Below are 12,940 nucleotides of genomic sequence, written 5' to 3' on the forward strand. Positions count from 1 at the left end.
AACGGTGTTGACATTTTCTTAAAAAGTTAAACAGACACCTGCCATATGCCCAGACATTCCACTGCTAGATATCTACCCAACAGAATTGAAAGTATATGTCCATACAAAGACTTGTACATGAATGTTCATAGCAGCTTTATTTGTAATAGCCAAAAATTGGAAAAAACCTAATTGTCCATCAACAGGTGACAGATAAATTGTGTTATACAATACTATGGAGTACTAATCAGTAATAAAAAGAAATGAACTATTGTTACAACAACATGGATGAATATCAAAATAATTATGCTGAAAGAAAGAAGCCAGATGAAAAAGAGTACATACTGTTTGATTCCATTTACATAAAATGTTATAAAATGCAAATTAAGCTATAATGATAGAAAGTAGATCAGTGGTTGTAAGGGAGGTAGAAAAGGACAGAGGGATCACCAAGAGGCATATAAACATTTTTAGAGGTAATAGAAATGTTGCCTATCTTGATGGTGGTAATGGTTTCACGGGTGTATATGGATGTCAAAACTTAAGTACGCTTTAAACATGTGCAGTTTATTGTATGGCAGTTACACCTGAATAAACATGTTTTTTTAAAAAAAATATTGCAACATTAAAAGAGTGGAATTGTAAGCCTCAAAGTAGGAAGAGAAATCTGCAACAGATATAAACTGGCAAAGGGCTCATATGTAGAGTATACAAAGAACTCCTACAAATCAACAAGAAAAAGATAGAAGAGTGCAAATAAAAATGGGAAAAATATTTGAACAGACATTTCAAAGAGGATATCCAAAAGGTTAATAAGCAGATGAAAAGGTGCTCAGCCTCATCAGTCATTTGAAAAATGCAAATTAAAACCACATGGAAATATTACTATACGTTGGAATATAGTCTTGATGAAGATGTGAAGCAATTAAAACTGATATACTGCTGGTGGGAGTATAAATTACTACATCCACTTTGGAAATCCATTTGGCATTGTCTACTAAAATTTACCACAGGCATACTTTATAACTGAGAAATTCTACTCATAGGCTTATACCCCAAAAGAATGCATACATATGTGTAACAGAAAACATGTAGGCAATGTTCATATCTCCATTATTTATATTGGCCTCAAACTGGAAACAACCCAAGGTTTGTTGGGTAAAGAATAGATAAACTGTGTTGTATGCATACAATAGAATTCCATACTGCAATGTGGAAACAACAAAACAAAACACTGTTACCTGCAATAGCAGAGAGGAACGTCACATGAAAGGCTGAACGAAATCATTCAGACATAACAGTAAATATTGTATGCTTTTTCTTATGTGAAGTTCAAAACCAGGCAGTACAAGTTTGTATTGTTAGAAATCAGTACAGCGGTTGTCTTTGGGAAGAATATTAGGGCTAGTAATTTGCTGAGATTGGGAGACGGTTTCTGCATTGCCAATAATTTTTCATTTCTTAATATGTATGGTGGTGACATGGAAAATACATTTAGCTATACACTCATGATGTATACTTTCCTAGATACACATTATATAGAAAGTTGTTCTTTTCGGTGTTATATAATATTCAATGGTATGACCACACAACAATTTCTTTTTTTAAAGCACAGGAAGAGAGACAAGGCAGTCACTTGGGTCTTACTTTTTAGGGATCCAAAGACTTAGGCCAAGGCTGCTGAAGTGACTCTTTTCTCTTCAGTGACTAAGTTTTGACCAGGCTTTAGTGTGGAGTAGTTGAACTATAAAGGTGCCCATGGTATGTCTCCCCATTAGGGAGTTGTGGGGCCTAGAATGAGCCCTAAGGGAAGGAGGAGAGATTTTAAGGGTGGGTGCAAGCCACTCTGTTGAGTGGGAGGATGAGGAAAGAGGGGTGAAGAAAAAGTCTGCTTATAATTCATGGCTAAGAGCTAAGGTTCTAGAACCACATTTCTAGGTTCAAATCCTGCCTCTGATACTTGCAAGCTATTGACCTTGGGTGATTTATTTATTCTCTATGCACACAAATCTTCTCATCTGTAAAACAGAGACAAGATTACACCTGTAATATAGGATTATTAGGAGGATCAAACGAGTTAATGTATTTCATAAGTGTTGTGAAAGTGAGCATAAGCCAGAGTGAAAGGGCATACATCTCTCAAAGCATTCAGGCTTGCAGGGTGCTGCCAAGGAGAGACCAAGGTGGTTCCAGATCAGCTGCCAAAGCTCTACAATAGCGTTCCTTGGAGGCTGCTCTATCCTCTCTCCTCTCTAGATACCCCTGAATACCCCTGATTGACTCTAGGCTGTAGAAAGGCTTTGCACACTTCTCATTTCCTTCTTTTGATAAAAGCCTTCCTGCAAGACTTCTAGAATTATCAGACCACCCTTCCGACCTCATTGAACAGACTCGCAAGCTCATGGCCTCAGAACAACAGCACACAAGCTCTATGTTTCTGTTAGCTATAGCCTCATTTTCCCCTCCCACTCCCCATCCGTCTCTCTCCTCCACACTAGAATATCACTGGTTTTGTTCATACTGTATTTCCTGGGCACAGCAGGCATTCACTTGTTGTCTGATAAGTGACGACGTCTTCTTCAATAGATGACTAACACTCTTTGTGTTGTTAGGTTCTGATATGTTCTCAATTCTTAGCATTTGGGCAGCATCATTCAATGCCTGTCACCAAAGCACCTTTTGGACACTGCTCCGGTCCTCACTGCTCCCGTCTCAACTTGAGCACAGGGCGTGGCACAGGGGAGGTGCTCCATATTTATGAACATGCAGTTGCTCAAGATGCTGTTAAATTTCTTACCTTTCTAGGAAAAACCTAAAAGTAACCTTGAGATAAAACTGCCCCCCAGAAACTTCAAACTACAACACAGTCTACTTTATATCCATCTCTCTTGGCATCAGGGAGCTAGGGAGACTCTTCTTGTGTGTGTTTTTTTTTTTTTTTTTTTTGACGGAGTCTTGCTCTGTTGCCCAGGCTGGAGTGCAGTGGCATGATCTCTGCTGACTGCAACCTCTGCCTCCCAGGTTCAAGCGATTCTCCTGCCTCAGCCTCCCGAATAGCTGGGATTACAGGCGCCTGCCACCACGCCCAGTTAGTTTTTGTATTTTTAGTAGAGACGGGGTTTCACCATGTTGGCCAGGCTGGTCTCTAACTCCTGACTTCAAGTGATCCACCAACTCTGGCTTCCTAAAGTGCTGGCATTACAGGTGTGAGCCACCCCACCTGGCTTCCTCTTGGTTTTTAAACTATAATTGCAAATAAATGCTATCACAGGCCTAGGGGCACTCAGAGAGGCTTGGAGTCTGGTCATTGTCGCAGACCATATCTATTCTTGTTTATCATCTCTCACCCTATTTGAAGAACGAGGACAAAGAAAAGTAATAATCGATATATAGATTCAGAAAATATTTATTGAGAAAGGACTATGTTTCAGAAACAGTCCTACATATTTTGACAAATGAAAAATTTTGATCCCCAAACAACCACACTGAAGCAGGCACGATTTTCGAAGGTAAGGGAATCGTGGTTAAGAATCATTACCTGCCTTGTCCAGAGTCACATAGCCTTTGCATGGCTAAGTCAGGATTTGAACCCAAAAAGTCAATGCCTCCAGGTCCAAGTTGAAAGCCTATATTCCATTACTTTCAGAACATAACTGGAGAATGAATATAACCTTCTTACATTGACATGCGTCGTTTTCAACCCAAACTGGTTTACCCAGCTTGATAAGTTCTTTAATCCCCACAGGGTATTGAATGAATCCAGGCTATATCCAAAACTTAAATCCACACTCAAAGGAGGAAGATCTACCCTATTGATAATATTTAGAAGAATGTGCCTGGGGTTTAAAAGGCAATTTCAAAAGAAGAGTGATAAAAATGCTTTGAGGCAGAGTGGAAAGCCTCCAAGGCAAGTCCCGTGACTGGGCCCCATTCATCTAGTAGTTTCATGTCCTTGCTGCATAAACTATTAAGCTATGGCAACAGACTTGGGAATTAGAATGACCTGGATCATGAATGCTCTGATCTTCAATTGGTTACTCAGTCTTTCCAAACCTCCAGTGCCTCGTCTTTAAAAGAGCTTAGATGAAATACAGTACTGAGCACAGGGCGGAAGCATAGTGAGACCTCAGTAAATAGTAATTATTATCACTTGTCTTGATAGTACTTTTAATCTAAAGTTGGGAGAAACCATTGCCCCAGGGAGGCCTTGCTTAATTAAAGTGCTGCCATTGGCCTAAATTGGTCACAGAAGAGAAGATCCGGCTGGTAGGTAGTCACTTAAAATGCCCCCGAAAAAGCTTGCATATCTAGACCTCGGGGAAACTCAGTACAGAGGGGCTGGACTCCTATATATGAAGTAGAGAGCCCAAGCTGCCCAATTAACAGGGTGCTTTCATTAGAATATGGGCCATTAAGATCACATCTATGAATGAGCCTGGAGCCTGATTGAGTATGGACCTCTTCTTCACCCACCAAGAGAGTAACTGTAGACTCAACATGTACATAATGTACGAGCTTCTCAATTATTCACCGTGTTGACTCTGTGGCACTCTATGTGTGTCCTCAGGTCTACCTCCATTTGGGAGCAAAACCTAGAGAGTGGTGTTCTCTCTAAAAAAACAAAGCACTGCAAGTACAAACTACACAGGATGCTTATGATGATAAAATGGCAGTGGTTGTCATCAAATCCCATTTTCTAAGCAAATTTCTAAGAATTGTACAACAGACATGGATCATCATTCTTAGATGGTATACATTTGTTATTTTCATAGAATGGATTTATTAAAACACAGTTAAAAACTATTTAAAAAACTTTTTGCAAAACTTTTCAAAATCTTAAAATCATTAAAAAAAAATTCTTGGTTGCACCATGTGTTCTGATTTAGTGATTGGAAAATATGGTCTCTGTACAGAGGGAATCTTTATATTTTTTAGGATGATGAGCCACTGTGCCCGGCCTGTTGCTGGGTTTTTAATAAGAGAAAGACAGCTGGGCGCAGTGGCTCACGCCTATAATCCCAGCACTTTGGGAGGCTGAGGCGGGCGGATCATGAGGTCAGGAGTTGGAGACCAGCCTGGCCAATATGGTGAAACTCCATCTCTACTAAAAATACAAAAATTGGCCAGGCATAGTGTTACGCACCTGTAGTCTCAGCTGCTCGGGAGGCTGAGGCAGAAGAATTGCTTGAACCTGGGAGGTGGAGGTTGCAGTGAGCCGAGGTTGCGCCACTGCACTCCAGCCTGGGTGACAGAGTGAGACTCCGTCTTAAAAAAAAAAAAAAGAAAAAGAAAAAGAGAAAGACAAGGAGCCACTCACTGTGAGTGGGCCCAGGATTTGCAGGGGTGTCAGGTGTTTGGCATGTGGACATCAAATGTTAATTATGACCTGGAGCATAAAAGGTGATGAGTGGCTAACCTGGGACATTTCAGTCTATAAAGGAGCTTGTGGTCACAGTAGTTATGGTGAGGCTGCTCATACTGGCACACAGAAGCCCCTTCCCCACATGCTCTGAAAAAAACATTAATACAAAGAGTGCTTGTTTAGAGTCAGGAGGTGTCCTTTAGGATGCTGGCACTGCAACTAACTAGCTTAGCAGCCATAAGTCAGTCACTTTACCTCTCTGAACTTTGTTTTTCATCTATAAGAAGAGCATTTGATCTAGATCAAGAACTGTACACTTAGGGGTATAGAAAGCAAGTCAGAAATCTAAGTGAGGAAAGCAGGCCAATATGATACAAGAAGGGGCAAAGGGGACTGTGGAGACCAAGCCCCATCTAAAGGGGGCAGTTGCTACTCCACTCCAAACTCTTTGTGTTATGTGCAACACTTGCCCAAAAAGTCTCACCTTCCACTTTTTCAAAAAAAGCAAAATATCTAGATTTTTCAACAAAATATATCAAGTTTTAAATGTTAACAGTAAATATCAACATTACAAATTTAGGAGGGAAAAAACAAAAGTTGGTTCCAGTTTTGTTTCTTAATCTCTTATCTACAGGTCTCAAAAGTCTCTTTTAATTTTAACAACTTTACAATTCTGTGACCATTTGTCACTAATTTCACAATTTTGTGACCATTCACTAATATCAACAATACAAATAGAAAATTAAGTGGAAAAATTATGAAATGAAATTATATTCATTTTAAGATTATAACTATGCAATCATATATATATATATTACATATAAGCAGATACCAGATATATGCACATGAAACAAATTTTTTAGGTGATGGGACTGTGGGTGGATATCTTTTTTATCTTGTTAATTGTTCATTTAAAGTATCTCTACTATTGTTCATATAACCAAAAAAAATTAAAGATAATGGTTAAAAAATATATATATATTAAGGGCAGCTCAGGGCCCCATGCCATGGCTCACGCCTATAATCCTAGCACTTTGGGAGGCTGAGGCAGGAAGACCACTTGAGCCCAGGAGTTTGAGACCAGACTAGGCAACATGGTGACATCCTATCTCTACAAAAAAATGTAAAAAATTAGCCAGGCATGGTGGTGCACACCTGTGGTGGCAGCTACTCAGGAGGCTGAGGTGGGAGGATCCTTTGGGTCCGGAGGTCAAGGATGTAGTGAGCCCTGATAGCACCACTGCACTCCAGGTTTGGTGACAGAGTAAGACCTTATCACAAAAGAAAAAAAGGCGGGGAGCAATTCAGAAGGTGCCAGATATGAAGAGAAAAAAGTAGAGGCAGTGACTTTAGGTATGTTCCTAAAACTTGTATTTCTATTCTGACCTCCATATTTGCTTGTCAATCATCCTCGAACAAAAAGTTGGTAAAAGAAAGCAGTACTGGTTGGGTGCTAGGTAAATTCTATGTGCCTGAATTTTTCCATCTACCACTGCTCCCTTCTCTCTTCTTCTGTTTACAAAAATATTTCTCACATCATGAACCATAGTGGTATCAAAATTTTCCCAACTTTGTTTGTTTGACTTTTGAATATATTATAGGAGGGTTTTCTTTTGTTTTGTTTTGTTTTAGTGGATGAAGTGGGATGAGAAGGGCAGCTGACTTATCATCCCTAATTACATTTTTCTTTGGTTTCTATATGAACACTATTTTCATTCTACAAGCCCACATCAGCTGCTTGCAAAGTGAGCAGAAAACCACAGGTTGTTATTTAGAGTTTATTTGAAGGTTTTCAAAACACCCCATGGGAAGGCTACTCTTTTCTAAACAAATTTGGAGGAAAATATTAGCACAACAGAATAGAAGGCCTTCATATCACGAATGCAGAGATCCTCAAAAACCTATCTATCCTTGTATGGCAGCACCCAGCCCAAGGTCCAGACCCATGCTAAGCATGCAATGTGTGTTTGTAGTAGGAATGAATTCCTCCTCTACTCCCTGGGCTGCACCTACGATTTCTTACTTACGGAATATAGACACAAAATATAGTTATTGATCTTCTTTAAGTAAAAGGCAACTTGAAATGATATCAACATGTTCTAGATATGCCAACAGGAATCTGTGACACTGGGGACATTTGGCCACAGGATTTGAATATAGGTGAATTAACATTGACTTTCTTTTGAATGTGGCCTCACTGAGCAAAAGGCAGGATGGTCTTTTGCCAGGACTATACTGAAGGATCAGTAGACTGTCTAGCGCTTTCGTGCATCCTGTTGCCTCACTAATTTCTGGATTGCCAGATGCCTCTGTTTTTTGAAAATGGTTTAAAAAAAATACCTTAGTAATTCTGTTGTTTCAGAAACCTTACATATGGCATAAAATATCCTGAAATTTTTTGCAGAAAACACTTGCTTTTTTATGCTCAATTTAATCATTATAGCTGAAATTGATTCTAATTTATTGCTTTCTTTTTAAGGGCATTTTGATGGTTGAAATTCTAAAGTTGCACAAAAGTGTGAGTAAGCAAGATAGGAAGATTAATTGCTCATAGTATTTTTATAAGTCTTAAAAACATAAATAGGCTAAGAAATCGTTGATACTTCAAACCGAGAATTCATAACAATTGCAATAAACATTATTTTTTAAAGCTAGAAGGCATCCTGGATTTACCACTGTTGAATCAGAGAGCAGATTTTTCACACATTGAGTCATAACTGCAGGCTTTTTTTTTTTTTTTCTGTAAACCACTTTAACCTGCTCTTGAAAACCTCTGGTTGGTGCATGGAATAAGTCTGAGTCTGTCTCTATTTAGCTTGTGAAATTTAACAAGGCCATAGCCTGGGGTTGGTAAGGCTATGAGCCATACCACCGTCTCAGGTTTTTGATGACACCACAAACCACTTGAGATTTATTATGTTAGCAGATGTCATCAGATCTATGTGTGCACAGGTGCAGCATGTAGTTAGTGAAAGAAGGAACACTGCATGTGTATATTTATTTTTGTACCCATACTCTCAATGGTTAGAAAATGACCCAGTGTGCCTGTCCTGGGCAGTGTGGTGTTTCAACTCCACTGCAGATGCCTATCTTGTAATTTCTTGAAGTCTTTTCCACAAATATAATTCTTTATGATGGGCGACTATGTCTTGTAGGAATGATATCGCATTTGTTTTTACCATCAATATCTAAAGAAAAGGCATAATGAATTACAGCTGAAGAGTGCTATAACCAATAAATAATAAAAATTATTACCATGACTTGTTATTTATGCCTGGGTTTTCCTCTTACAGGACAATACACTAGACATGCACTCTCCTCTCCTGAATAAAAGTAGTGCAGGGACAGCTCTCATCTATTGAAATCTGACAAAATGCCAACATTTGGCACTTTATAAATGTCCTAATTTAAGCCTCCCTATTTTTATATAATAAGGAAATATTTAAAACTATTGCCTGAGGCAATAAGAAATATGAATCTTTCCAAATTTATATTAAAAATACAATATGCATTTTAAATTCTAAAAATAGTTATCCAATTGTTTTAAAAGAATGTTTATATGTTCATATTCAAAAATATATTTGTATTTTTTAAATTCTAAAAATATTATTTTTCAATATCCAATTGTTTTAAAAGATGGTATATGTTTTATTTAGTATTGCATCCTAAATATGCCACTATCTTTATTACATACTTTAAATTTGCACAAATTCTGGTATAATAATGGACTAAATATAAAAATCTAATAAACCAGTGTGTACCCTTTAATAATATAAAAATCATAGAAATTAAAACACACTTTATTTTTGAGAAATAGAAAAGTAAGACAAAATAAACACCTTTGGGGTAATGACTGAAAATGACTGGTTTAGATGGGGTAGAGGAATTACTTCAATTATGATATAAAGCATTGTAATAATGCAGGCCTTTTAGAAATAATTATATAGTGATTATTCTCAAAGATAAATATACACAGATGTTGCTAGTACATTTTTTAAATTCTTAATTTGAAGAAAACATACAGAAACTGCATTACCAGTTAATTGGCTTTAGGAAGAAGCAGAAAAATCTTAAGTGCAAGTGTATTTGTGAAGCTTCTGGTAAGTTCTATGGAATGAATTGTGCCTGCAACTTAAGGCAGAAAAAAATGACATTTAAAAACATTGGAATCACTCAGTTAGATGTGCCAGAGGCCCAAAATGCTTAACTAGTGTTGGACAGTGCTTATTTTTAAAAAATTAATAATTAGTTATAATTTATAACAAAAGATTAATATAAAAAGATACTGGACCTTAATTATATTCTTAGAAAGGCTTTCAACCAAGATAATTTTCATTTAAAAAGGAGCATCTATTTCAAAACACTTCTCAGTTTTTTGCATATTTATTTACATTGCAAAATATGAAAACCAGAAAAGCAGGTGACGTTGTAGATTAAAAGACCATAACTATTTACCAATTAAAAAATTTAGAAGCAACAACACGTTGAGGTAACTAAAAATTAGCAAGACCAATTTCTATAAGACATGCTTGAAAATCAGTCTCCCTATTTTATAAACCTTAGGTATCATCTAATGATAATATGTGTACATATTTGACCAACAGAAGAATGATGGATATAGGAATAAGTATCATTATAAGCTTCACATGTCAAAAGAAACAAATGACATCCAAATAAAAAAAGATAATATATGAAAGCCTGAACATGACACACAATGGTACATTTTATGACTAAATACAATGCTTAGATAGAAATTCTTTTGACAGGTGATACAAACTCCGGATTCCTCCAAGTCATCATGAGAATGGAGGAAATACTTTTCTCTTTCTTTCCCTATTCCTTTTCCTATTTTGTGTCTCAAAATATTTCCTAAACAAATCTAGATTCTCTCTATAATGTCCTTTCTCCTTTGCATGTAATGACATTGGGAGGGATTGGTAATTCTGCTGCGGACTTCAAATAATAACAGAGAAGACTTTCTGTTGCACACTTACATAAAAGTTTTAGTATTTGATAACACCGCCCATGCAAGTGTTACTTACATGTTACTTATTTCTATATCCATCATTCTTCTGTTGGTCAAGTGTTATCCTCTCACTCTAAATAAATTTTTTATTTAGCTGCATAGAATCTTTATATTTTATATTTGTTTCCTTGGTACTAAATGTGATTTACTTGACCATGAAACTACTATTAGGAAATCCTAGAATGAAAACAGATCTGTTTGTTACCCACTTGAACTGAGTGGGGAGACTGAGTTATAGCTATACTCGCTAAGTGGTTAAAATAACTTGGAGCAAGATAAACATTAAAAATTAATTTTCCTTGGGAAGTTATAGCTGAGTGTGGAGATAGCTACATGTGTGTATCCCCTCCCTCCCAGTCATTCATTCCCCTTCTCCAAGCTGTATATGCTAATTTTTTTGGAGGAGAAATTGGGAACTGTTAAACTTGCAGTTAAACAAATTATTTTAAAGTTGGGCATTTTCTAAAGTCTAATTGGGTCAATCCCACTTTTAGTTTTGCACTTATTATCACTGAAAATAGCTATGTATATTATTCACACACAGCCAAACATATGTATGATGTGTATACAAGCGGAAAGAACTTTTTTCTGGTAATAAGGCCATGTCTTTTTTTTAAAAAAAAATACTGCGTGTTGTAGGAGGTATGAACCCGAACAATGTTGTTTAAGTTCTCTAGGACATTGAGGATAAACATAATTGAGATTAAAATACTGACGTGCTCACATTTAGTAGAAGATAAGAATAATTCATCGGGAGCTATTCTAATCTCACTGGTAATCACATAATTCAACAGGGTTTTTAGAGAATACCTGAAGCTATCGTCGTCTGTTGTGCAATTACATAATTAGTCAGGATCTCTGTAATAAAATCTTTTCTAAATGTATGTGGGTTACTACTAAGTAAATGTTAGGGCTAGTGTTATATTTTTACTTTTAATACTTGTATAACAATTTAAACTGTTAAACATTATTTCCCGACATAACTACAGATACTTAACATGAAAAGAATTGCATTACTCAAAAACTAAGAAAAAAAAATCCCCCTACATATATTTGTTTCCAAAATGCTGACCAAAACTGCTTGCTTTATGAACATTAACTCATTATCCAATCTCCTCTAGAGTGTTTACTTCTGGGAACTCCGGGGTTGTATATCTCTTTGGTGTTGGTTGTTTCAGCCACTTCTAAATTACCGATCTATTTTTTTTGATATTCGCGTGACTACCTATCAATATAAGTCAAAGTGCGCTCTTTCTGGTCTTTTTGCTTTAATGATAACGCTGCGCAGCCAGGAACATTTCGGGAGTCCTCTTACACGGAAACAAACGTGGCCTGGCGAAGTTGAAGCCAGCAACGTGGCGGGAAGTGAGGAAGTAACAGCAATTCCTTATTCTTTATCATTATTGTTGTTTTACAGTCTTTCCGCGGCGTTTTCGGCCGGGTTCCCGCTCCAGAAGGCCCGCGAGGGGCCCCTTGCCCGCGGCGCGCCGCAGACACACAGTCGGGAAGCACAAAGGCTCGGGGAGCCTGGGCAGCAGCCCCCGAGACGGTCACGCCCTCACCGCTCTCCGGCCCCATGCGGCCGCACAAAGACCAGAGCCCCACCGCTACCCACGCACCCACCCACGCTCGAGAGGGGCGCCGCGCGGCGCAGGCCGCCACACCCACTCGGGCCCGCTCCCGCCTCCCGGGCCCCGGGCGCCCTGATGAATATGCATCGCGGCGCGCCCGCCCCCGGCTCCTCCTTTCGGTTTCCTTCCCGCCGCCAGGCGGAAGCGAAGAGCCGCGCTTCCCGCGCGCCCAGGCCGGCCGGGGTAGGGTGGGGCGGGGCGGGCCGCGAGCCGGAGAAAGAGAAAGCCAGGGAGGCGACTGCAGGAGGAGCACGGGCCGGGCGCGGAAGGGTGCGCTGCTGGGTGGCGGTTCCGGGGCAGCCCCGCCGCCGGCCAGGCCAATCCGAGGGCGGGGAAGGGGCGATCGCGCGACCCCGGGGCCGTGCCGGCTGCATCTGACCGGCGCAGCCCCACTCCTGGAGCAGCCCCGCTAAAACAACAATAAAACCCACCACACACACACACACATGCACACACGCACACGCGGGCGCGCACACACACACCATCCTGGACGGCGTTCAAGTCAAGCACGAGAAACAGCCTTCTGCAAGGGAGAGGAAAGAAAGCTGGAAATCCAGACAGACTGAAGGGCTGCCTGCTTTTAGACTTGACTTTGACCGCCTTTTCTTCTCGGGCCAAGAACTGTGGCAGTGCAGAAATTACAATTAAAAAATACATAAGACTACTCCCGGATTGCCTTTTTTTTTTTTTTTTTAACTAAACACAAAAAGCGACACCAAAACAACCCCTGAGAAAATCCACAAATCTGTACCTGAGACACGTCAAGTCAGCGGCCCAGGGTTCTGTTACAGACTCAAGATCTCTTTTATTTAATGCAATACAGTGCGATGGTATGTGGCTTTGAAATGATGGGTTTTGTTTGCTTCTTTTATTCGTTCTTTGCACCCCCTCCTATCCCTGGCACAGTTTTTCTTTTCCTGTTTGTGGATTGCAAAGTGGCTG

The sequence above is a fragment of the Gorilla gorilla genome, chromosome 13 (genome assembly GCF_029281585.2).
Source record: "Gorilla gorilla gorilla isolate KB3781 chromosome 13, NHGRI_mGorGor1-v2.1_pri, whole genome shotgun sequence".
NCBI classification, from domain to species: Eukaryota; Metazoa; Chordata; class Mammalia; order Primates; family Hominidae; genus Gorilla; species Gorilla gorilla.